The sequence below is a fragment of the Cetorhinus maximus genome, chromosome 14, assembly GCF_964194155.1.
Source record: "Cetorhinus maximus chromosome 14, sCetMax3.hap1.1, whole genome shotgun sequence".
In the NCBI taxonomy this organism is placed as follows: domain Eukaryota; kingdom Metazoa; phylum Chordata; class Chondrichthyes; order Lamniformes; family Cetorhinidae; genus Cetorhinus; species Cetorhinus maximus.
Genome location: NC_135892.1, coordinates 6,715,529 through 6,739,949, shown reverse-complemented (window position 1 = coordinate 6,739,949; position 24,421 = coordinate 6,715,529). Strand labels below are relative to the sequence as shown.

At 45.8% G+C, this 24,421-nt stretch overlaps 1 protein-coding gene across 3 annotated transcripts in view; it reads right to left on the bottom strand.

Moving 5' to 3' along the window:
• The window catches only part of plcb4a (phospholipase C, beta 4a), a 459,248-nt gene that overhangs the window by 267,756 nt on the left and 167,071 nt on the right, over positions 1 to 24,421 (bottom strand). The gene's annotated exons all lie outside the window — the stretch shown is intronic.

Genomic DNA, 24,421 nt, shown 5'->3' with positions numbered 1-24,421 from the left:
ATCACACTGAATTCTAATAGAACTCAAATCGTGATGTGAGCTGAATTGCTGGTACATTTCACCTAAGGACCTTACAAATGATGAGTTTTTCCTTTGGATGTGCATTAAACATAGAAACATCGAAAACAGGAGCAGGAGTAGGTCATTCGGCCCTTCGAGCCTGCTCCACCATTCAGTATGATCACGGCTGATCCTCTATCTTAACGCCATTCCCCCGCTCTCTCCCCATACCCCTTGACGCCTTTACAGTTCAGGAATCTATTTCCTTCTTAAATATATTCAGTGACTTGGCCTCCACAGCCCTCTGTGGTAGAGAGTTCCACTGGTTCACCACCCTCTGAGTGAAGATGTTTCTCCTCATCTCAGTCCTAAATGGTCTACACCGTATCCTGAGACTCATTCTAGTCGCCCAGCCAGAGGAAACATCACCCCTGCAGCCAGTCTGTCCATCCCTGTCAGAATTTTACACCTTTCAACGAGATCTCCTCTCAATCTTATAAACTCCAGTGAATACAGGCCTAGTCGGCCCAACCTCTCCTCATACGACAATCCTGCCATCCCAGGAATCAGCCTGGTGAACCTTTGCTGCACTCCCTCTATGGCATCCTTTCTTAGGTAAGGAGGCCAAAATTTGATCCTAGCAGGATCAATAAGGCCTGCGTTTAAGTGCAGGTTGTGGTCGTCGTAACTTTTTAAGCAGCGTTAGCAGCCTTTGATGTTCGTAAGGTAGCTTCAGGTCCTGGAACAGCCGACTTCAATATGGTTCTTACTGTACCATCGTCAAAACCTACCACTGCACACCTCCCATGGTTTGCTCACAATGATTCATAGGATTTAGTAACAACGTAACATAGCAACCTTTTAAGCAAGAGCGAGACGCTAGATATGTTTAGCCCATCTTCTTGAAACACATTTAGCTTTCTTGTTCTACCACCCATGCCGATGACCTGTTTCACACACATACTACCCTTTTACTACAGAATAGATATATGCTCCCAGCTGGGGGCTTCATTCAAAGGGATTGGAGGTTGTAGAATTGTCACTACATGTTGTAGCTCAATGTTTGATTCACAGGTTCTAGTGCAGCTCCCTGCTGGAAGACCAGCGGCTCTGAATTGACACTTTAATATATTATTATACAGTAGCCACTGATGTCCCGTTTCAAGGTAAGTCACGACTTTATCTTAACAAAAATAGAGGTGCTATGTCAAATAGTATTACCAATAATGGGATGCTGGTTTACAACCACTGGTGACAGACTTGGGATCTGCGACCACTAGGAAGAGGTGCCGTGGTCTAAAAGTCTCAGGGTCTAGAAATACCACTGGGTCTACACTTCTACTTCAGAGGCAGCTAGAAGGACATCGTGGGATCTCAGAGTACTGCAGAGAAAGGTTCTAGGGTGACTGAGGCAGATCCCATAATGCAGAATCAGAAGAATTTGGGAGCACTGGAAAAGGGTTTCCACGATTTGGGAATGTTCTGCTCCTTTCAAACCTTTTGAGGAGGGAGCAGATTTCCCGCCATTTCTACTAAAAGCTTTGCACTTGCCAGCAATTTAATCCAAACCCTCAATTTTAAAACAGTGCCCTGCGTACCTGCCAACAGTATCGCACCGTCTGAGGTTTAAGTTATTTTCTCTGCAACGCTCAGGGGTTTTCTACAGGGAAGTTCCTCAAGCAAAAATGAGACGGGAAACTGCCTGTCCCATTGCCCTAACAAAAGCAAAATAGTGCAGGTGCTGGAAATCTGAAACAAAATCAGAAAATGCTGGAAAGACTCAGCAGGCCTGGCAGCATCTGCGGAGAGAGAGACAGAGTTAACTTCTGGCTTTGTTGTGTGGCTGCCTCATTTCCCCTGCCCCTCGCACTGTTTGTCCAGAAAACAATAATGCCTAGGAAACAGGTATCAAATAGGTTAGACCTTAATCACCGCTCCTATGTTCTCAGAGGATACTGGCAATGGAGGAAGCAGAGGTGGGATGGGATGGTACATCGGGTCGGGATGCCCTATCTGCACACGGTCAATAAAACATGTTAACAGTGGGTAATGGAAAAGTCTATATTATTCAGATTGTCCTTCTGCAATTACACTGTTGCCAGATGTAGTTTGATTTCTGAGAGATACTGACCAGGGTAATTCCACACTCCAAGTGTCGCCTTGCCAGGGGTGAAGTTCAAACCCTGACCGTGCACCAGTAAACAGCTTTTCTGCTGCTCTCCCAGCGACGTGACCCCTGCACAAGCGGCAGCAGCTCTAAGGGATTGCCCCGGCATTGGGGGCCGGTGAATCCAATCCGTCAGGGCGTTCTGCCCCCCAGCCTCACTCCCTGTTGCCCCTCTTCTTCCATTCCGATGCAGAGCAGGGGTTGTGCCCATTCGGAGAGGCCGCTCGAGCTGCCGGGTCCGATCTCTCTGCGCGGAGGACGAGGGCCGGAAATAGATCAGGAACACGGAGGCTGAGCTCTCAGTGAGAAAAACGCCAAAAACCCAAGCAAGGAGATTTTGCTCTCTAACTCCAGAAACCTCAGTTCTGCAATATCAGGTTGGGCCGTGCCGTGCTTCGATTTTTGGGTGTAACTCTACGCCGCTTCTATATTCCCATGAATCCAGGAAATTTAAGTGAGCTGTTGTTTTGCACGGGGTCGGAACTACGAAACAGAGTAGCAGGGGGACTTGGTGGGTGTACGTAGGAAGAGGCACAAACAATTGAGGGAATTCAAACACACTAACGTTTCATTAGAAACTTGGTTACATTTAACTTTCCTTTAAGGGGGATTAAAAAAGCCTTTATCCAGTGATGGCTCCATGTTATTCCACTTGCAGATCTAGGTCATGTAGCAACATGGCAAAACATACGCAGGGCACTGTTTCCGGGCTATATTGGCTGACCAGACCTGTCTAAGCAGCAGGGATGTAGTTTGAGGGCTCTAATGCTCTGCTACAACTGGATACGACTGTAGTGCTGGTTGGCTTTCAAATGTGGAGTTGTTCTGAGCAGAGTGTGTCGGCGAGAGCCCTTATACCCAAGCTGCCAGCCTCTCAATTGCTGGTCAGAGGCAAAAATGGGGTGGGGGTGGGGAGGCGGGATTGAGAGGGGGAAGGGAGAGAGAAAGGGGAGATGGAAATTGGCTGCAATATTAATCTCCCACAGCGGCTGCCAGGCAAGGGGGCACAGGCTTGCACGATACACTGCGGTGACCACACACTAGTTGCATATAAATGGAACCGGGAACTCTTGCGATCCATGAAACCAGCAAGCTCGGAGAAAGGTCGTGCGCCGGCTACAATATCATAGCTTGAGGAAAAGCTCAGGAGGTCCGTACGAAACCCAGAATATTATCCTGCACTTCAGGTTGTCCGTGGGCAATGCGAGGAAATACAGGGCACCAGGCACCTTCTTAATGTAAACACAAGCTGACTGATGTTCCTGATATCCCCTTCAGCAGCCTGCAGGATGCAGAGGCAATGCAGCTCAGCGTAAGGCAGCAGTGGCTTCATTTGCAACATGCAATGCAGGGGATGACACAAAACTGTGTGTTACTGCCCCTGGCAAAGTGCAGCCTCGTTATACACTGCTCCTCAGTTAAGCAGTGGGTATGCTATCCCTGGATAAATGACCCTGCTGAGATGGTATGAATTTTCTGCCCTCGCTCCTTCCTCCTGCCGTTGCCGCCCTTGACCCCCTAGATAAAATGCGAGTGCCAGAGGGGGTCCTGCTGCAGAATCATGTGCTGCCATGAAGCTACTACTGTATATATTATTGGAAAATATTTTTCTTTTAAAATAGAGGATTAGTCTGTGGGTGTGTCTTAATTGCATTAAGCCCAGCTAGTCTAGGTGCTTTGATGGGTACTAGTTTTGAGATGTAAGCGAGGTGGAGTGCATTTTTTGAATAGAGCACTGAATAGAGCATATGATTTCAGACAGTTGTAAAGTCACTACAGCCAATTAAACTACCAGTACCACGACAAACTCTTGGGAAAAATGTCTCAAAAATGTTGCAGCGTTTTAGACGACAGCAAAGAAATGTTCTTTTAAATAGCATTAAATACTTCCCGACCTGTACAGGCTGTTGTCCGCGGCAGGTTGAGGAGTTAGCAGTAACAGTGCTGACTGACATAAAAATGGCTATGGGAATCTGGACATCAGCTGACGCCTATGGTCGTCCTGTAACGAGGGCCCCCCACTTGTTTCAGGTAGATGCAATGGCCACTTCGATCAAAACCTATCCACGGATCAGAACGAGTGGCCCTCCAGCGCTAAGCTGGCATTTCCACCTCTTCCCCCACCCCCGCCGATCCCCAAAAGTTTTGCCTGCCTTTGCAATGCTCCATTTGCAGTGTTAAATGTGTCACTGCAAGATAAAACTGCACATTCCGCCACCACCCACCTGTCAAAGGAGAGAAACTAAGGCTAGGATCTTGAGCCCCGGAGTCTAAGCTCAGTGGTGGGTGCGGAAGTAGGAGGGATTCCCACTGTGCGGTGGTTCGGCTGACCACGCGCAATCTTGACGTTGTTCAACGTGTTGCACGTGCATCCACGAGGAGCTCGCCAACTCTCGTGGCAGAGGTGGGCAGGAAGTCGCCATCCCCACCGTTAACACAGAGGGGTTGAAGGTCTGGACGCCATAGTTAAAGGGCACCCAGACAGCCTGCATCATCCCTTCCATCTTTGCCCAGCCATTGTCCCACCCTCCCCCCTCAGCCCTGCCTTGGTCATCTTCCATGCAACTTGCTCGGTCACCACCCCGCTCTCAAGGGTAGGCTGGCATTTACAGGCGCTCCCCAAAGATGAAAATGCCGCAGTGACTCACCGCTAAATCGCGGAAGAAGTCTATCTCGCCAGGTGCACACCTCTCATGCGCAGTCGTGAATGTGAACGCTCCAATTTCTCGCTGACGGGGAGTTTAATTTGGCGGGGGGACTTAATTCTGGCAAGGGGGGGCCTTTCAATGAGCTCACGCGAGATGCTAGTGCATGCAAAACGGCTTCCCGAAATTGTCCGTCAGGAAGCTCCGCCCGCCCTTTAATTCCCGAGAACTTAACTGCTGAAATTGATCCTGCCGGCGGGAAACTGATTTTGGCCTCCTGCCAAATTAAGCTCCCCCTCCCGCCAAGCCTTCCTGCTGCTGGCGGGCCTAACAGATTCAGCCGTGAACGCCGAAAAAGCTCTTGTCGCACGTTTAGAAACATTTTAACATCAATGTTTCTCAGTCACTTCTAATGGATAAACACATGAAGGAAAATAATGTACAGGGCGGTGGGAGAAGAGCAAGGGAGCGGAATTAATTGGACAGCTCTTTCAAAGAGTCAGCACAGCAAGAGGCAAATGGCGTCTGGAAGGGGAGATGGTAGAATAGTGGGCTAGTTACTGGACGAGTAAACCAAGGGCCCAGACTAATGATCTGGAGACACGAGATCAAACCCTGTCATGGCAGCTCGGAAATTTACATTCGACCAATTAAATAAAACCTGCAATTAAAAGTCAGTATCAATAATGGTGACTGTTATAATGGTGTTAGTTACTTAACGCTGTTAAGGAAGTCCTCGTAGTCTTCTGTGTGTTAACAGCAAGTCTTTGCTAACTACTTATAACCATATACATACACACAGTAAAGGGTACAGGCAAGGAGCTATCTTAATCTCTAGGTCTTAACACGTCCCTGCACAACACCACGCTAACGCTAGCTCGAGGCACTGCGCCTTTTTACATCAGTGCGTGGGCGGTGCTGTACTCAGTCCCACATTAACTCTGTATCTGCCAGACCCCTATTCTACAGTGACTCTGAAACTAATGTATTGCAGTAAAATCCCATTTGATTCCCCAAGTTTTAGGGACAGAAACCTGCCGTCCTTACCCAGTCTGGCCCGCGCGTGGCTTCAGAACCACAGCAATGTGGCTGACCCTTAAGTGGCCCAGTAAGCCGCTCGGTTGCATTCAAGGTGGCACACCGCCACCTCTCAAGGGCAGTTAGGGATCAGCAATAAACGTTGGCCTTACCCGCAATACCCACATCATGTGAATGAAGAAAAATAAAACAATTTGCTGCTGGTTGGAGCAGCAGAATTTACTCTGACATCACAAGATTTGAGTTAAAGCACCTTTGGCTGGTGATTCTACGACACGTTTATTAGATACTCCCTCCTATGGCACTTTCCTGTATTCGTAAATGAGAGTTAGACCAGTAAAAGGTGTGAAATTAGAGAGTGAGAGCCACAAAGTGCAACAATCCCCACAGCGAGCTCCACACAATAGACTGATGCCAGCCTGGCTTGCTGAAATATCATGCTGTCTATCTATGATCGACACAAGGGCACAAATTATTTATAGTCGGAAAACTATTTCCAATTATGCGTTTCCGAAATTAATTAGATGCTTATCGCCCTCTGCAAGCGGCTTTTAAGTTCCAGGAACGAATCACTGGAATTGGGTCCGCCGTGGGCACCTTGATTAGATTAAGGAGACCTCGCTCTCTGGCCGACATTTTCTTGCCCTGTCGTGGGTGGGGCCCCAGCCAGAAGTCAGCTGACTTGCGGCGGGACCGGGAAGAGCGCGGCGATGGGCGGGTGCGGAAAATCCCGCCCTCTGTGTGTTTTCAAAGCACAGCTCTCTCTTCACGGCAAGAACTGAGCTGTTTTTAAAAGGTGAACGCGGTTCAGGCGGTAAAAATGACAGCGCAGAGGAAGAGAGTCCATGGTGCAGTTATTTATTGGGGGGTAATTATTGTTCTGACCTGCTAACATTTTCAAGGTCTGGAGTTTTGCTCCAATCGTTTGCATTTGTAGCCTATTGTCCATAATCGGGCTTCACTTAATCGCTTTACAAATATCAAGGCAGAGGAACCTTTGCGTAAAACATAATCAATTTGCAGGTGGTCAGTACAAGGTGGGAGAAATTTCTATCAATGGCAACTCTACCAAAAATTCAAGCAGAGTGCAAAATAGGGAATCCTCCGTGTCGTATATGCCAACTGTTAAAGCTAAAAATTACCAACAGGAACGATTTTGTCTCTCAGTATCAAAGTTATATTCTCATGTGAACGTGGTCAACAGTCACTGGACATGATGAAGCAGACCTACTCACCATACAATTTTATGTTATGCAAGAACAGTTTAGGCTCAATACCATCCTCAAATTAACCTTTCAGTGATCCACCAGGATTTCTACCAGTGCCACACAACCAAAGATCTCACAAGTCAAACACATGAAGTTCCAACGGAAATACTATGCCATCTCTTTAAAATAACTATCCACTTAGCAATAAGCCTTTGTTATTGCCCCATTTGCTTCTTTAATTTTTTCTTAATCAACCATTTATCCACTTCCCCTTTAACACACACACACACACACACACACACACATCTTAGCCTCTGTTTGTAGCACATGTGGTGACCTAAGATTTACATCAAAAGATCATTGACCTGAAGTGTTAATGTGCAGCTCTCTCTCCACAGCTATTGCCTGCCTGAATGTTTACAGCCTTTATTGCTTTTACTCCAGATTGCCAACAATACTTCACTTTTGTTAGATTTACGTCCTCTAGTTACTGACTCATTAGCCCATGGAAATAGTTTTTCCCTATTTATCTCATCTGATAAAAAAAATGGACTCCCGGATTTTGGGACAAAGGAGACAGACAAGGACCTCACTATAATGCAGATGTGCAGGTCGATTGATGCAATCAAGGTTCCAGTGCCATTTTAACACAGTCCTGCGTTTGGCATCCGGGTATGGTTTTGCCAACAGTGTCAGGAGTACAGGGTCAAGAAGGTGATGTTTCCTCGTGGGTCAGAAGGAGCAAGAGCGTTCCTCTAAGTTCCCCAAGGAAATCTAGAAGTTCCGCAGACCCAGTCTCTTAACACCCAGCCCTCCCCAACCCCCTCTGCCACCCTCTGTGATCGTCTCAGGCATGATGAGTGAAGATTGGGGCCTACATTTGGATTTACCTGAGCCTATACTCTGAGCTCACACATGGAGTAAGCCATGTGGGCCCAGTGAAAGGGAGGCAGTTCAGCTGTTGAAGCTTTAGGTGACAGACTGAAAGGCACCATGAGGCATCGATTCCAGTCTTCCGCTGACGACAGCTGCCAGGCATCAGGTTGAAGATGGCACCAACAAGTCAAGACCTGAGACAAATAATGGAGGCAGTTGCAGCCCAAGAGCTCGCTGCTGCTACCTCTCCGGATTGCAGAACCAGCCTTGGCTCCTGCCTTCCAACAGCAGGCAAGGTGTTAGCTGTGCACAGTAGGTTGCATGAGGCAGCTCTGGATCACCATCCAGAGAAGTAACCAACAGTGGAATACCCATCCCAGGAGCACACCACCATCAGCATGAAGCGACCAGAGGCCCACTACTCATCAGCCTGGCTTGATTCTGCCACCCCTCCTTCCTCTGATCCCAGGAATACTTGGAGGCAGCGCTGGCTGCCCAAAGGTCTGGTTTCGACTCCTGGGGCAAACTTGGTGTTTGGAGGGAGCAGGAGGAATTGTCTCCTGTCTCTATCACCTATGCCCTTTCTTCCATTTTGTCAAGGGGAGTGAGGAATTTTGCCTAATAGGAAGACTGCAACCATCACCATCATGTCCCACTTGTTCAATGACTACCTTGACTTCAACGGTTACTGTTGCTAGGCCAAAACATTTCGATTCATGGAGGTTAAAGACTCATTCAAATTTAACAAAGTTCGCCAACCTTCCCACAATTGCTAATCTTCACATTTGCTTAACTAGGGTTTCCAACAGTTCCTAACACTGATTAATATTCATTTAAAATTTATTGTTGTAAATAGTTGTTTAAATGCGTTAACAAAAACAGCGTTTAACATTGTCATAAAAGACAGATTGCATTTAAACTGTGTTTCTCAAAAGTCTGGCTGAGGTTTATTGGAATTCCTGCAATAACTTGTCCAAACATCTAGGTATAGCTTAACTTTATTCAGCAAACATCTGTAGTTATTTGTTAAACTTTGCATTTACGAATTATATGAAACATTTTGTGGAACAAAACAGTCTTTGGTGTTGAAGGGAGCTGAGTTTGCCCCTTCTTCTGCTTTGAGCTCTTTGGAAGTGCTCACTGGGTAAGGGCCTGCGTCACAAGTACGCCCATCAGACTGCTCTGCCATCTCAAAGTGAGGCTTTCTGTGGACGTGCCATGTCTCTCGAGTCTTCTACTACCCCATTGATGCCTACCCCACCCCCATCGTACGTCAAGGTCCAGACCTACAGCAGTGGAATAGATGCCAACGAGGCATAACACAGGACCCGCCTACTCTCTGCCCTCTTTGGCGTGTGCCTGAGGACAATGTCAAACTTGTCCAGCACCTCAGTGATCTCACCTGCCTGAAGCTTCCTCCAGCCTTTCGTACAGCTCTCCCCTATATTCTCAGAAAAAAAATCTTTTGGAACACCCAATTTTTGCCCCACGCTCAGTTCGGCTGAACAAGGGATGCCCTTCCTTCTGAATATATCACTCTACACCATCAGATCAGGAGGAGGAGTTACTCCTGTGGTGTATCCAGATGAAGGAAATCAGGCAGTTTAGCTGAGGACAGCATCTGATTGGGTACCACACTCCTCAACATGTGCGCGAACCACTCCAACCCTACAAGGAGCTCTCCAAGAGGCTGTGCGCCTGGTGACTGCACCTCTCCAAAGCTGCCTGGGGCATCTCTGTCAACTTCATCACCAAGATTGGCAGACTCGCCGCACTTTGACAATGGCTCTATCCATGGCAGTTAAAGTGGCAGTGGCCCTCAACTTTAAGCGATCATTTTACACAGCGCCTGTACAAGGGAGGCTTCCAGGGCATGCACTGTGCAGATAACAGTTGCTCACTTACATAGTGGGCACTAGCCCCCAAACAACAGTGCCAGGGACATCTACGCCCATGACTCTTCACCAGAACTAAGGAAAATAGAAAAGAGGTGAAATGTAAGCTGGTTTAAGGGAGAGGGGTGGGACAGGTAGAGCTGGATAGAGGGCCAGTGATAGGTGGAGGTTGCCAAAAGATGTCATAGACAAAAGGACAAACGGGTGCACCCGACTAGGCACTTTACAGCCTTCCGGACTGAATATTGAGTTCAACAACTTTAGATCATGAGCTCCCTCCTCCATCACCATCCACTTTCTGATCCCCCTTTTTCCAATAATTTATATATATTTTTCTTTTCCCACCTATTCCCATTATTTTTAAATGTATTTCTATCCATTGTTTTATCTCTACCTTTTAGCCTATTTCGATCCCTTCCCCCCATCCCACCCCCACTAGGGCTATCTGTCCCTTGCTCGTCCTGCTTTCTACCCTTAATGTCACCATTAGCACATATCTTAGCTAATATCACCCTGTCAACACCTCTTCGTACTTTTGTCTATGACATCTTTTGGCAATCTCCACCTGTCACTGGCCCTCTATCCAGCTCTACCTGTCCCACCCCCCCTTAAACCAACTTGTATTTCACCTCTTTTCTATTTTTCCTTCGTTCTGGTGAAGAGTATTATGGACTCGAAACATTAACTGTATTCCTCTCCGCAGATGCTGCCAGACCTGCTGAGATTTTCCAGGTATTTTTTGTTTTTGTTTTGGATTTCCAGCATCCGCAGTTTTTTACTTTTATCTACGCCCACGGCTTGAACCCTCAAGGTACAAGGTACTATAATGGTCTCAATGTGACACATAAGATGCCAACTGAGCAGTCGCAGGTACACGGCGGGGTTCCACACACAGGACATCCGGATCATCTGTGATGAGAACTCGGTAGCATCCTAACACTTCACTGCAGAACAAATTCTGCAGCATGTCTTCAGCAACTCAACACTACTTCCACACTCAAATTCCACCAGAATGGCACCAAAAAATATTTAAATTAACTTACCCCCCACCTGCCCCAAGCAACTCCCTCGGCTGTTGGAAGGGTGGAACTTTGCAGCTCAGCTACAGTATGAACAACAGCAGAATAGAGCACAGAGGAAATTTATAGCCTTTGTCTAATTTTGTTGCTGTGTTACAGCAAGAGACAGCAGCCACACACACAGCAAACCGCACCTGAATAGAAAGCAGGATATGTAAAATGACAGCATTATACATGCTGAGGAATATCCTGTCCTTCTGCATTTGGGTGGATCCAGTTATGTTTTCAAGGAAAAGGCTGTGCCAAAGCCCAAGTGTCAGAATTGAGCTACCTCAGCAAATTAACTCAAGCTTGGGGACGCTGGGCTCAGGAGTCACTTTTTTAAGGCAGGGCAGATATCACAGGTAGACTCATGCGCAACAGTCTACTTACATGGAGAGAATGAAAACTCCACCCAACACTTGATGATAACGCAGAACTATTAATGTGAAATTTGGCTCATAAGCAAATAAATAATGACAGCTCTCCAGGGCCAACTTCCTAACCTCGCACTGCGCCTTGGAGATATCGAGAAACGGCTGACACACTACACACAATTTTCTGACAGGCAAGGCTGACAGGCGAGGCTCCTTGCCAGGAGGGCAAGTTTTAGAAAGTTTTTAACTGTGTCAACTTTCACTTGCCCTGCTTCAAAACCTGCGACCATGCATGCACTGTCAGTGCGCAGGGTGATACTCAACACATACCAGCACATACAACACACAGAACGTCGGCAAGAAAACTGAGAGAAGTAATTTTAACTCTTGCAATGATGGAACTATGATTGACACAATGAAGGGGCCATAACTGTAAAAATCTAAAGATATGCAGATGTAATGGGTCTTTCAACAGCCAAGAAACAATTAATGAGATTACCCTCTCTTCTGCTTTCAAAACCTTAATGATTTTAATCTCGAAATACCAGGCAACAATCCAAAATATCACCCATTCCACTTTACAAAGTGGACGCCTTTACAAAATTCCAGGTGACAGATTAGACTACAATAAAATACCAGCAATGTTGAAAAGGACGCTTTGAAAAAGCACTGCAACCACTGGATAATGACGTATTTAAGATTTGTCTGACAGAGATTATTTAAAAGTCAAATAAAAACAGCTAAAAATCAGAGAAAGCTAAATTGTAATGAGCAATTAGACAAACAAAATGTTTAATCAGCATTATGCGAAATCAGCCAGTTGTAACACGCTCTCCTCATTTATTTTACTTTGAATGCAGGAGCTTATCAACATCTACACAACACTAAAATTAGGTAAAATTGAAGAGCAAGTAGAGTGCACAATAGATTAAAGCCAGGGTGTTTCTTATAAGGATGCATGCGCGCAACAAGAGTTTCCAGAGTAGGTTGAAGACACACATGAAGGCAAAGATTTATCTACAGTTCGTTTGTAGCTTCCCAGGAATTTGCTCACGCAAGTAAACAGATACAGATTTAATTATACTTACAATACAATACCACGAGTTAAAACCAGAGCAGGAACCAAGCCACAAAACAAGAAAATTAGTGACTGACAGATATGGCACGAGGAGCTCGGTGGATACACTAACAATACACAAGCTGTACGACAGATTGCAATCTTTGCCTGATGACAAATACTTATCTCAATTTGTAAAGAACAAGGAAAATGAGAGCCACCCTGGTACAGATAATGGCTAACCACGGGACTGAAACACAATCTTAACCCACGAATCATCATGTGAGAAAGAAACTTGGCTGGAAATTGAAGGCTGACTATAATACTCTCACCAGTTGAATTATTTGGGTTGAGGAATTTATAGCATGAGATGGAATATCAAACAAGACAACACAATGAAGTCTCCACCAGGCGAGCAAATACAGAACATTCTTAAGATTTATGTGCCAAAGATAAAAAGTTTTGAAAGACACTGACGCAAATGATTTACAGTATTCAATACGTGACGACACAAAGCAAACTTTACCACTAAATCAAGGTGTCAATGCAGTTGCTCATCCGAGACACAAAATCTTGCTGAAAAACTATTTTAGGATATAATTCATTGCACAAATACATCATATATATCACCTATGGAAAGGAAAATGAGACTGGCAGTGCAAGTGGAGGTCAATCTGCTACATCCTGTTTTGTGTCCTTGAGTTTAATAGGGGAGCCGCTGGAGCTGTAGAAACGAGCGTTGTAATTTCCCAGCTGGGCGTCCCATAGCAAGCTCGCTGGTCGGGATCTTTGGAAATTTGGTCAGTAGATCTTGCAGTGGATAGAGAAAGGCAAACTGTAAAGGGGTGAACCAGGGCTCACCGGGGCCCACAGTACTTTAGTGGAGCCTGAAGGAGCAAGGGTGCCTTAAAGACTACTCTGTAGGTGTCTGGACCAGCGCTGTGGCCCTGATTTACATCCGTTTCCACCACAGCCCTGGCAGGCAGCAAGTTCCAGGTCATTACCCACATATCTGCGTAAGAGAGTTCTTCCTCACAGCCTCCTGCATCACTTGTCCAAAAATTTAAATCTTTGGCTGTTAGTCCTTGTACCAACTGCCAGTGGTCCCCAGCAAAAAATGTCATCACCTCCCATTCCAGGTGTTCCCAAGGAGGTCCTCATCATGAGCCCCTCAAGTCCAAGGATACAAACTTGAGTGCACCTGGAAGACCACTGGATTAGCCGCCCACTGCCAGATCTCTGATCATATTGTGAACTTTAAATCTCGTTGATCTGATGAGATTTTGAAAACAAGGGGAAGCAGGGAGCAAAGGAGTCAGATTCTAGATTAGAGGGCGAAGCTAAAACAGAAATAAAATGATGCAGGGGGAAGCACAGGAGATTAGAAAACTGGTGAGTGAGAGAGAGAGGGAGAAGAGAGCGAGAAAGCGCGGGAGAGCAAGAGAGAGAGCGCGTGAGTGAGAGCGAGAGCACAAGAGAGAGAGAGGGTGAGATAAAGAGAGCAAGAGAAGAGAGAGAGAGGACAGCGAGTGAAGAGAGAGTGAGAGAAGACCGAGTGTGAGAGCGACAGGCACCCACATAAACAGCTATCAACAAAATGAAAATAGACTGTCAAAACTGCGTGCTTCTAGTCTTCGTGGCTCAAGTCTCTGATGCATAAATGAGCGCAAATGCAAACATGTGGGTCAGGATAACTGAAAACCAAAATCGAAGCTCAGAAGTCAATTTTACGACTGCAAGTATCTTACTGCAAACAAGTGAAACTTCAAATATCTAAAATCAGGAAAAAGCAAGAAAACGTTTAGTCCCTTGTGCCTGTTCCACAGTTCAATGAGATCAGAGCCTACCTGCAACCATGTCCCACCTTCATCCCATATCCCTTCAGATAACAAAGATCCAACAAAATTAGCTAAGTTGCTAAGGCCTCTCCAAGATGCCAAGTACACCTCAGTTTACTTATCATAGCAAACTGATGATTATTTTGGTTATTTGGATGGGCAAATATTTTTTTTTACAAAAACGCATCATATTTAGTCTTGCCAATTTAGCTCGATATTGAACAGGGTTTCACATTTGGAACTACAGCCATCAGAGAAGCACCATAATTGCTCAGTAAACTAAAGGTTGAACAGCTTTGCTTCAATTGATATGTTTCAAATTGCACCGCTACTTAACCCATTCTTATATATATTTATAACGATTGAGCACAATGTGTGATTCGCTATCTACAACCATGGATCATTTTGCTCTTATGGAAGACTTGCATTGTTTCCTCTTTGATATGGGTTTCTTTTATCAATCAGAGAATCTTGCGACAAAAAGATTTTAAAACATGAAGTGTGTTACAGATGGAAAATAATGTAAAATTATTTCATTTGTATCTACAGTCATTTGGTAGTACAGAACTTGAGTATTGCTAGAAAAGCACATCCCTAGTTGCCCCTTGAGAAGCTAGGCTAGTCAACCACACTGCTGTGGGTCTGGAGTCACATGTAGGCCAGACCAGGTAAGGATGGCAGATTTCCTTCCCTAAATACCAGACGGGTTTTTACAACAATGGTTTCATGGCCATCATTAGACTTTTCATTCCAGATTTGTCGTGGTGGGGTTCAAACCCAGGTCCCCAGAGTATCACCCTGGGGTATCTGGATTACTAGTCCAGTGCGATGCTACTACGCCACTGCCTCCCCAATGTAGAATGGCAGCGAAACAGGCACAATCTTCTCCAAGGTAGTAAATGTACTGTACCAACAAAATAAAATAGACCCTTCCGTCTCAAATCAGTAATACCCTCTCGAAGTGACAGCGTGTGAAATTCAAATGCACAAACAGGCTGCTGGATGACCTTTACACAATAGGACAGTCTTTTGAAACGTCTAGCAGCTCCAGCTGCACAGTCTGCTAAGACGGCTTTAATCACAATAAAAAGTTCTCAGGACAATTCTGAAACTTGTGAAGAAGTCGTGTACCCAGTAGGGACCCATTTACTGCTGCATTATTATGGATCCAAAGAAATGGAAAATCGGGAAGTGGAACTGCAAGTAGTGCCCACTGAAGATTAAAGATGACCTTGTGCTGTGGATTGCGAATTTGCCATTAATATGGATAAACGAGCTGGGGATCATCTTTGAACAATACAGCAATACACTGAGAAGAGGCAATTAACTATAACGTTGCACAAGAAACAATCATTTTTGTTAAAGTTTCCCCAATTCTCTCCCTCGATCTCTCTTAGCCTGCTGGGGTATAGTTCAACAGGTGGCAGAAATCCTACAGTTGCTTTTCGAGGACCTATTCTTAACTCAAAGCAACTAGCTTATTGTCACTGGTACACAGTCAAGCCTAATCTAGCCCCCAGCATTGATCACGGACACTTCCAGCAGCACTCTCTGGATATGGAGCAAGAGCAGAAACACAAGGCTACACATCAGAGGGTGAATGTCAAACCAAAACCCACCCACCCCCAACTCCTTCCCCAAACATGACTGCACCTCAGATTGCCGAAGTGAAGGCATTCAGGATCAGAGGCTCTTCTGGTCCCAATTACTCTGTGCTACACCACAGTGTGCATTTACTTACAGTGTCAGGGAGAAGGGTGTAAAATGAAAAGCCATTTTTTTAAAAAGCTCATCATTAAACTGGCCCAGCTCAGCACTCAACCTCCAATCCTGTTGCTGTGAAGTTAATGTCACTGTCTTCTGCATATGTATGATTACTCCACATGACAAATTCTGCAGGTCCTCTCAAACCAAAAACTCACATTCAGTTTCTGTTATGACGTGGCAGATAATGTGTGCCAGGTGGACCAAATCTACAAGGGAAACTTGGTCACATTATCACAACGGTCTTGTAATTTGTATTCATTACAAGATGTGTGCACTGAATTCAGAAGTAGTAAGTCCACCAGGACCTTTGGAGATTTTAAAAATGGAATTAAAACATTTAACAAAATATAAAAGATTTCAAGCACATAGATATGACTACAATTACTACTATAATAACTCCTAACTAACCTGACCCCCCAGTTACACTCCTTTTAAGATAACGGTCCAAAATAGATATTAGATTTAAAACAGAGCCAGCAAGATGACAGTGGAACTGCAAGTGGCTTTTCCCAACTTCAGTTTCATTATATAGCAGAGTTATGCACAAATGCTGGAGGCTTCAGTAAGGCTATTTCACACACTCCTGTTAGATCTTACATGGCTTTCTGACACATAGCCTTTCATTCTCGTTTATATATGTTTCTCTCTTTTTAATCTGTAAATTCTATTGTTCTGTATATCTTTGAAACTGTATTTTCCTCATAATATAAAACTTTCATGTTGCCAATATATGGTCAGTAACCTCTGTGAAAAATAAACACATTCCTTAGCCTGGCTAGTTGTAAACAGTCTAAGAATCCCTTTGAAATTCAAATCTCTTCACTTATCTAAAAATGCAAATTCCCTTGACGCCTTACATGCTAAGCCAGCATCCATGTTTACTCATTAGCATGTCAAGCGCCTAGCTTTTTTCGATGATTTCAAACTTGCAGTCTACTTGACTCCAAATATAATTAAATCACACACAGACCCAATTATACTTACCCCCGTAAACCTACTTCATGATAAACCAGAAACATATTGTGAAAATTTTTACACTTTCATCATAGTTTCAAATACAACTGATGTTTGTCGACATTTTGTTTATACCAAGAAAGTATGTGCTGGCTGGAATACAAAAAAGAATTCATTGATGGCTTGACCAACATGAATGCAAGGACAACCTATTTTGTTTCAGTCTTTGATGCAATATTCACTCACATAATGCATATTCCAACTATCGGCGTGACATCAGTCGTCTCAATTTCTCTGCTCCTCTCACCCACTCTAACCTGTCTCTCTCTGAACTTGCTGCACTCCGTTCTCTCAGGTCCAACCCTGACATTGTCATCAAACCTGCTGACAAGGGTGGTGCTGTTGTTGTCTGGTGCACTGACCTCTACCTCGCAGAGGCTGAGTGTCAACTCGCAGACACTTCCTCCTACCTCCCCCTGGACCATGACCCCACCACTGAACATCAAGCCATTGTTTCCAGGACTGTTACTGATCTCATCTCCTCTGGAGATCTTCCTTCCACAATTTCCAACCTCATAGTCTCCTAACCTCGGACGGCCAGCTTCTACCTCCTACCCAAAATCCACAAACAGGACTGTCCCGGCAGACCAATCGTGTCAGCCTGTTCCTGCCCCATGGAACTCATTTCTCGCTATCTTGACTCCATTCTCTCTCCCCTTGTCCAGTCCCTTCCCACCTACATCCGTGATTCCTCTGACACCCTACATCATATCAACAATTTCCAGTTCCCTGGCCCCAACCGCTTCCTCTACACCATGGATGTCCAATCCCTCTACACCTCTATCCCCCACCGGGATGGTCTGAGGGCTCTCCGCTTCTTCCTCGAACAGAGACCCGAACAATCCCCATCCACCACTACTCTCCTCCATCTGGCTGAACTTGTTCTCACACTGAACAATTTCTCCTTAAATCCTCTCACTTCCTCCAAATAAAAGGTGTGGCTATGGGTACCCGCATGGGCCCCAGTTATGCCTGTCTCTTTATGGGGTATATGGAACATTCCTTGTTCCAGTCCTACTCCGGCCCCTTCCCACAACTCTTTCTCCAGTACATCGATGATTACTTCGGTGCTGCTTCATGCTCTCGTCGGGACCTGGAAAAGTTTATTAATTTTGCTTCTAATTTCCACCCCTCCATCATTTTCACATGGTCCACCTCTGACACTTCCCTTCCCTTCCTTGACCTCTCTGTCTCAATTTCTAGCGATAGACTGTCCACCAATATTCATTACAAGCCTACCGACTCCCACAGCTACCTTGACTACAACTCCTCACACCCCGCTTCCTGTAAGGACTCCATCCCATTCTCTCAGTTCCTTCGCCTCCGTCGCATCTGTTCTGATGATGCCACTTTCAAAAACAGTTCCTCTGACATGTCTTCCTTCTTCCTTAACAGAGGTTTTCCACCCACGGTGGTTGACAGGGCCCTCAACCGTGTCCGGCCCATCTCCTGTGCATCCGCCCTCACACCTTCCTCTCCCTCCCTGAAACATGACAGGGTCCACCTTGTCCTCACTTATCACCCTACCAGCCTCCGCATTCAAAGGATCATCCTCCGCCATTTCCCCCAACTCCACCATGATGCCACCACCAAACACATCTTCCCTTCACCCCCCCGGCAGCATTCCGCAGGGATCGTTCCCTCCAGGACACTCTGGTCCACTCCTCCATCACCCCCTACACCTCAACCCTCTCCCACGGCACCTTCCCATGCAACCGCAGAAAGTGCAACACCTGCCCCTTTACTTCCCCTCTCTCACTGTCCAAAGGCCCAAACACTCCTTTCAAGTAAAGCAGCATATCACTTGCACTTCCCTCAATTTAGTCTACTGCATTCGTTGCTCCCAATGCGGTTTCCACTACATTGGAAGGACCAAATGCAGACTGGGTGGCCGCTTAGCAGAACACCTTCGGTCTGTCCGCAAGCATTACCCAGACCTCCCTGTCGCTTGCCATTTCAACACTCCACCCTGCTCTCATGCCCACATGTCCGTCCTTGGCCTGCTGCATTGTTCCAGTGAAGCTCAACGCAAACTGGAGGAACAGCACCTCATCTTCCGACTAGGCACTTTACAGCCTTCCGGACTGAATACTGAGTTCAACAATTTTAGATCACGAACTCTCTCCTCCATCCCCAACCCCTTTCCAAGCACCCCCCCCTTTTTTTTTCCAATAATTTATATAGATTTTTCTTTTCCCACCTATTTCCATTATTTTTAAATGTATTTCCATCCATTATTTTATCTCTACCTTTTAGCCTATTTCAATCCCTTCCCTTCCCCCCACCCCACCCCCACTAGGTCTATCTGTACCTTGCTTGTCCTGCTTTCTACCCTTAATTAGCACATTCCTTAGATAATATCACCACCTTCAACACCTCTTTGTCCTTTTGTCTGTGACCTCTTTTGGTTATCTCCACCTATCACTGGCCCTCTATCCAGCTCTACTTGTCCCACCCCCCCTTAAACCAGCTTATATTTCACCTCTTTTCTATTTTTACTTAGTTCTGATGAAGAGTCATAGGGACTCGAAACGTTAACTGTGTTCCTCTCCGCAGATGCTGTCAGACCTGCTGAGCTTTTCCAGGTATTTTTATTTTTGTTTTGGATTTCCAGCATCCGCAGTTTTTTGCTTTTATCATGCATATTCCATTGTCAGCTGGGTTTACCCGGTAGCACTCCAGTCTCCAAGTTAGAGGCATGTTGATTCAACTGCATTCCAGGAATTGAATGCATTGTATACTTTGACAACCCCGTCAGTAGAAGGGGATTTACAGCTGCTATGCTTCAGATAAGGGATTTCCAGTGAAACTATGATGATGATTACTTACACAATGCGCATAATACATAGCTCCTTGATCCAGCCAACAATTCCACTTATGATTTGCAAACTGAATATTTTGTCTCACAGTTAGCAGCCTGAGGCTAACCTTACCTCTTGATACCATAGGATCGAATATACTTCCCTATCAAGCATGTTGAAATCAGTTTGATGCACTATAATGTGACAACGAGTGTATCTTGATGTAGGCATTAATGTTTAACATGTCTTGTTTTGCTCTTCTTTGCACTGAGGGGGTAACTGAGCTTCAATTCCTGATCAGGGAAGGGGGAAAGCAATCAGTTGACTAGGGGATTGAAATCAGGGCCTTTGGTGTAACCAAGTCAAGGCCCCATGGGCTCAGTGTCCTGGACAATATTAAAAACAATTATTTGGTCATTTATCTGACTGTTGATTGTAGCACCTCACACGTAAATTGGCTCTACATTTCCTTACTTCATTACAAAGTGACTATGTTTCAAAATGCTTCATTGGTTGTGAAGCACTAAGATTGTGAAAGATGCTATATAAATGCAAGTTCTTTCTTCAATAGAGTAACAATTATTAATTCATTCGAGGGGTGGGAAAGGACAGATGCTGCGTGTACAATGCTATCTTTGGGCTGTGCGGACAAAGCAACAAAACCCTAAAGCTTTTTGCACAGTCCTCAACGTTTAAAATGCCCGCAATTAAATCAGGTAATTGCTTAAATCAGCAAACAAGCGCTAAACATTCTATTATTATCCATTACAAAACCATTGTCTCCAGCGCATTCAGCATTCAGTGGACTTTGGGCAGAAAAAGGCATTTATTTAATAATTTGCACTTCATTAACACCATTTTCCTTGTAACACAGAATCATTTCTAACTGGGGTCAGTTTACAATGTGCATTATTCTGGTAGCCCTGCAATAAAGCTCAGTGAGTAAACAGTACCTCATTAAGGTCAAAATCTTGTGCACTTAATTCCTTCTAAGTCATGCGGGGTGACAGTTTACTGTACTGACTACAGTAGTAGTTGAAGCTACCACCACCAAACACATCTTCCCCTCCCCTGTCAGCATTCCAAAGGTTCCATTCCCTCTCTGACACCCTGGTCCACTCCTCAATCACCCCAAACACCTCACCCCTTCCCTGTGACACCTTCCCATGCAAACACATGAGTTGTAACACCTGTCCTTTTACCTCCTCTCTCCTCACTGTCCAAGGCCCCAAACTACTTGTTCCAGGTGAGGCAGTGCTTTACGTGTACTTCCTCTAATTTAATGTACTGTGTTCGCTGCTCACTATGCGGTCTCCTCTTCATTGTGGAGACCAAACACAGATTGGGTGACCGTTTTGCGTTCAGTGCACAAGCATCCAGCGGCCTGGCCTTTTAATTTTCCGCCTTGCTCTCACCCTGACATCTCTGTCCTTGGGCTGCTGCAGTATTTGAATAAAGCTCAATGTAAGTTCGAGGAACAGCACCTCATCTTTTGATTCAGCGCTTTATAGCCTTCTGGGCTCAATGTCCCTCCCCTCCCTGCCCATTTCCCCCAGAGTTGGTCTCAATTTTGTTTTTCATGTTTTTGCTTTCAGACAGAGCTGTTCATTATTCTGCCACTCACACTTACGCTGGGCAAGTCTTTTGTTTATTTACCACAAGCATTACCAATCCCTTTGGCTTTTGTACCATGACATCTTTTGTCGTTTAATTTCTCCTGCCCTCCACCTGGTCACAGACTTTCCCTTTTGTTCTTCCTCCTCCTCCCCCGTTTCACTTGTTCAAAGCCTATTACATTTCTATCTTCCTTTAGCTCTGATCACCGACCTAAAACGTTAACTCTGTTTTCCTTTTATTTCAGATTTCCAGCATCCGCAGTGTTTTGCTTCTGTTTTAGCAATTAAAGCTAGTTCCACTGCATACACTTATTTAGTTTATTCAATTATGCAATCTTGTTCAATTGTAATAAGGCCTTTAAACCATGTATATATAAACATGTATAGCAGGCAAACTGTGTTGGCACCAACCAGTCCATTATACAGGGTGGCCACTGGTGGAGGCCAGGATTACCGGGTACAGACAACCTCCCATCCAACCTGCCAACCCTCCACAGATGCACACGCAAAATGGCTATGCACGTAAAGCCCGCCGATTTGCAAATGAGCATGGCACAAAGCATAGCTGCAATTGCTTTAATCATTTTGTTAAGTAATAATTACCAACTGTACTAATAACTAATCTCACTGTAACTCCTGACTGAATAGGAACAGGAACTCAGCACTCACTCTGTCCCCAACCCGTGCACAGTTTCTGCCACTACTGATATCACACGTGCACCTGTCCTCCATTAACCCTCTGGCGCCCTACTCCTGACCACTCCCCGCACCCACTCCCTGCCCACCGCCCCTTTGCTCCCAACCGCACTCACTACCCTGCTGACCTCCCCATTCCAAACCCCTCTCATCGCCCTGCTCACGTCTCTGCTCCTGACCCCTTTCACCACCCTGCTCTCCTCCCCGCTCCCAAGCCCTCTCGGTGCAAGCGAGGCAGCGAGGGCTTGGGAGGGGCAACTGGCAGATGGCAGCAAGGGGGTATCAAGAGGGGAGAGAGCGAAAACGTTGTTCTTTCAGGCTGAATTTGATCTCACCATCCCTGAGGCAGGCAGCCACCTGGGACTTCGGTGGCAGTGACATCACAGGCACGACAACTGCATGCACAAGGAGTGCATCCTCTATGGTTGCAGTGTCAGCAAAGGCAACAAACTAGTATGTAGTATAATGTTAACCTGGAAATGATTTCAAATGACTGACATCGGTGTTAGTCAATGAGGCGGGCAGGACAACATTGAGGGTCGTGTCATAAGGATACAGGACAGGTCCAATAGGGCCTTTTTCCATGGGCACACTTGCCGACCTGGAAATGGTCATAACCAAAATTTCATCAATGAGGCAGGTAAGATGGCAATTTGGAATCACCTAGACTCCAATTAGTTGATTTTGATATTATTCATTTTTGAATCATCTCCAGATTGGGGAGCACTCAAATGAACAACCTTCCCTCAGGCAGGACCACGTCACTGCAAACAGTGCGGGCTTCAAAATAACAGACCTAAGGGTATCTGCTACCAGAACGGGGCCAGGTACTGCAAAGGCTCTGGGCCCTGACAACATTCCGGCAATCGGACTGAAGGCCTGTGCTCCAGGACTAGTTGTGCCCCAAAGGAAGCTGTTCCAGTACAGTCCACTACTTGTCAATGTGGAAAATTGTGCAGGTATGTCTTGTCCACAATAAGCAGGACAAATCCAACGCAGCCAATTACCGCCCAATCAGTTTACGCCTGGTCATCAACACCGTGGTGAAAGGTGTCGTCGACACTGTTATCACTTACACAGCAAATAACCTGCTCACTGATGTTCAGTTTGGGTTCTATCAGGATCACTCAGCTCCTAATCTCATTACAGCCTTGGTTCAAACATGGACGAAATAGCTCAACTCCCAAGGGGAGGTGAGAGTGACTGCACTTGACATCAAGGCAGCATTTGACAAGGGTGTGGCATCAAGGAGCCCTAGCAAAATTGGAGTCAGTGGGAATCAGGGGGAAAACTCTCCACTGGTTGGAGTCATACCTAGCACAAAGGAAGATGGTTGTGGTTGTTGGAGGTCAATCATCTCAGTCCTGGGACATCGCTGCAGGAGCTCCTCAGGGTAATATCTTAGGCCAATCCATCTTCAGGTGCTTCTTTCATAACCTTCCCTCCATTGTATGGTCTGATGTGGGGATGTTCGCTGATGATTACACAATGTTCAGCACCATTCGTGACTCCTCAGATACTGAAGCAGTCCATGTCCATATGCAGCAAGACATGGGCAACATTAAGGCTTGCTGATAAGTGGCAAGTCACATTTGTGCCACACAAGTGCCAGGCAATGACCATCTCTAACCAGAGAGAATCCAACCATCTCCCCCTGACATTCAATGGCATTACCATCACCAAATCCCCCACTATCGACATCCTAGGGGTTACCATTGACCAGAATCTGAACTGGGCTCGTCGTATAAATAATTTGGTCACAAGAACAGGCCTGGGGCTAGGGGCAGGATTTTCTCTTCAGCTGCGGGGGTGGGCCCCACACATCGATGTGTGAAATGACGCGCTGTGATGTCAGGCATGCGTCCGGGGATTATCGTACCTCATTCTGATCTCTCGTTCTGCGGGCGCACACCAGAGTCGGCTGCGCGCCTGTCGAACTGTCAAAGGCCTGTTAAGCCCATTAATAAGCCAATTAAACAAGTTGACAGGGCTGCCCGTCCAAACTTAAGGCAGGCATCTACGGGCGGGGTGAGGTTTCATGAAGGGTTTATCAAATTAATAAATATTTTTAAAACGTTTCATAAACATGTCCCAGCTCATGTGACACTGTCACATGAGGGGACATGTCTAAACAATTTTTAACTTTCCTTATTTTGAAGTTTCAAATTGAACGCAATCTCCCTGATGTAGCTCCGTGCCTCAGGGAGATTTCTGCGCTCTTTTGTGTGCGTGCGCGAAAGAGCGCAGGCCCCGACTCTCCCTCCTTACCTCGCCCACACAGGTAGCGCTGAGTGCTACCGGGCACGCATCACGCTGGACGGGCCTTAATTGGCCCGCCCATGTAAAATGGCAGCGCGCAGCCGATGGC